This window comes from Lepidochelys kempii, chromosome 14 (genome assembly GCF_965140265.1).
Source record: "Lepidochelys kempii isolate rLepKem1 chromosome 14, rLepKem1.hap2, whole genome shotgun sequence".
NCBI classification, from domain to species: domain Eukaryota; kingdom Metazoa; phylum Chordata; order Testudines; family Cheloniidae; genus Lepidochelys; species Lepidochelys kempii.
The window spans coordinates 9,830,915-9,833,385 of record NC_133269.1 but is presented as its reverse complement, the minus strand read 5'-3'; the positions used below and the strand labels follow the sequence as shown (position 1 = coordinate 9,833,385).

General features: G+C 62.8%; 1 non-coding gene across 1 annotated transcript; it reads left to right on the top strand.

The window, feature by feature from the left end:
• Nucleotides 1–353: 353 nt before the first annotated feature.
• Nucleotides 354–425, top strand: TRNAT-CGU (transfer RNA threonine (anticodon CGU)). Its single transcript has one exon. It is a non-coding gene; the product is annotated as a tRNA-Thr (tRNA).
• Nucleotides 426–2,471: the final 2,046 nt, after the last annotated feature.

Here is a 2,471-nt window from a genome sequence, read left to right as displayed (position 1 = left end):
TGCATGGAAGGAGCGGAGGGGTGCAGCGTTGCATTACAATCCACCCGTCCGCTCCCCTCAGGCAGGCTGTTTTACATGCATAAGGCCGGAAAGTTTATCCGTGGCTGCTTTGGAGCTGCGGGGGGTCGGCAGCTGGCTGGAGGGGGAGGGTGCGCTGTGCCCCGCGCGGGCAGCGGCGGAGAGGCCGTTGGGCCACGCGGATGGAACGCAGCCAGGGCACACAGGCCGTTGGGCCACGCGGATGGAACGCGGCCCGGGCGAACGGAACGTTGGCCCCGGGCGGATGGAACGCAGGCCCGGGATCGTTGGCGGCTGCCTTCCACTGGCTGCTTTTGCCTGCTGCTAGCCCGTCAGGCGCGGTGGCCAAGTGGTAAGGCGTCGGTCTCGTAAACCGAAGATCGCGGGTTCGAACCCCGTCCGTGCCTGAAAGCAAACGTAGCGCCCGGACTGCTTGGGAGGAAGGGGGAGCCTGGCTCCGCTTCGTGCAGCCTCTTTTTATTTTTCAGCCTCTGCTCCGTTTATTGAGAGACACAAAGAGGGGGCCCGGGCTGCAGCGCCGAGGGGACCGTGTAACCTCCCCCTGCTCCTCCCCGGGGAGGTGCTACTGCATGCAGCGGGCTCTTCTGGCGCCGCCGCGCCACGGAGCGTGCACCGGTCCCCACACGGCCCCCCCCCCGGCTGCGGGGCCGGGCGCGCGCCCACCGCCGGCGGAGCGCTGCAAGGGGGTGGGATTGCGTGCGATCTGCAGACCCCTCCGAGCAGCGATCTATGGCCCTAGGCTGCCGAGACTGTACCGGGAGGACTGCAGTCGGGCAGCGTCTTTTCCTGCATTGCATTGCATTGCATTGCAATGCAAAGGGGGGGGGGGGGGAAATTGCAGCAGAAGAGCCCGTTTTCCAGCGTTGCAAAGGGGGAGGGATGCACGGGGTGGGGGCTGTTTTCATGCATTGCTCGTGTGTGGCGTGCTTGAGAGAGTCCGCGAGAAAGAAAAGGGGACTGGCCGCTGGGGAGCGGGTTTTCCTGCATTGCACAGGTCTGTGTGTGACGGGGGTGGAAGGACAGTTGTCTTTGCACTGGGAATGCAGCTGGGCTCCTTGATTTGTCATGCATTGTGCCGGGTTACAGCTGGGCAGCCCCAGTTTCATTGCATGCGGAAATTGCAGATGGCCAGTTTTCTGCTTTGCTTTGGGGGGTAGGGTTGCCAATTTTGGTTGGATGTATTCCTGGAGGTTTCAGCAGACGACATACTCTTTTAATTAAAAATTAATAATTAATTCCTGGGGAGTCCAGGACAATCCTGAAGGGTTGGCAACCCTACTTTAGGGGAAGCGGGTTGGTGCTGAAATTGGAGAACCTATTGGCCTGGGCTTGGTCAGGATATTGATTAAGCCCTTAGAACACTTGAGTGCTAAACAAATAATAACTGTATGTGTTTAATACAGCTTGCTGTGCCCACTCCAGTCTTGTTAGTTAATAATCTTTCTAATTGACCAAAAACGTAGTTACATGCATGTGGTAGGATTGCCAGGTGTCCAGTGTTCAACTGGAACACCCGGTTGAAAAGGGATCCTGGCAGCTCTGGTCAGCATTGCTGACCGAGCCGTTAAAAGTCCAGTTGGCGTGAGGCTGGCAGGCTCTCTACCTGGCTCCACGTGGCTCCCCAGAAGCGGTGACATGTCCCTGCGGCCCCTTGGCGGAGGGATGGCCAGGGGGGCTCCGCGCACTTCCCCCACCCCAAGTGCCGGCTCCGCAGCTCCCATTGGCCGTGGAGCTGTGGGCGGAGGCAGCGCGCAGAGCCGCCTGGCCACGCCTCTGCCTGGAAGCTGAGGGACAAGCTGGCCGCTTCTGGAAGCCGCCTGGGGTAAGCGCCGCCCACACCTCCTCCCCCACCCCAATCCCCTGCCCCAGTCTGGAACCCCCTCCCGCACTCTCGGCCTAGTCCAGAGCCCCCTCCTTCACACCAAACCCCACATCCCCGGCCCCACCCCAGAGCCTGCACCCCCAGCCAGAGCCCTCACCCCATCCCGCACCCTGCTGCCCTCCCCGAACTGCCTGCTCCAGCCCTGAACCTCACCCAAATTCCCTCCTGGAGCCTGCACCCCCTTCCGCACCCCAAACCCCATATCCCCAACCCCACCCCAGAGCCTGCACCCCCAGCCAGAGCCCTCACCTTCTCCCGCACCCCAACCTCCTGCCTGAGCCCCCTCCCACAGCCAAAATCCCTCCTGGAGCCTGCCCCCCCCAGCACTCCAAACCCTTCGGCCCCAGCCTAGCGCCCCCTACTGCACCCCAAACCCCTCATCCCCGGCCCCACCCCAGAGCCCACACCCCCAGCCGGAGACCTCACCTCCCCCGCCCCCCAGCCTGGAGCCCCCTCCCACACCCTGAACCCCTCATTTCTGGCCCCACCCTGGAGCCCACACCCCCAGCTGGAGTTCTCACTCCCTCACACCCCAACCCCTTGCGCCAGC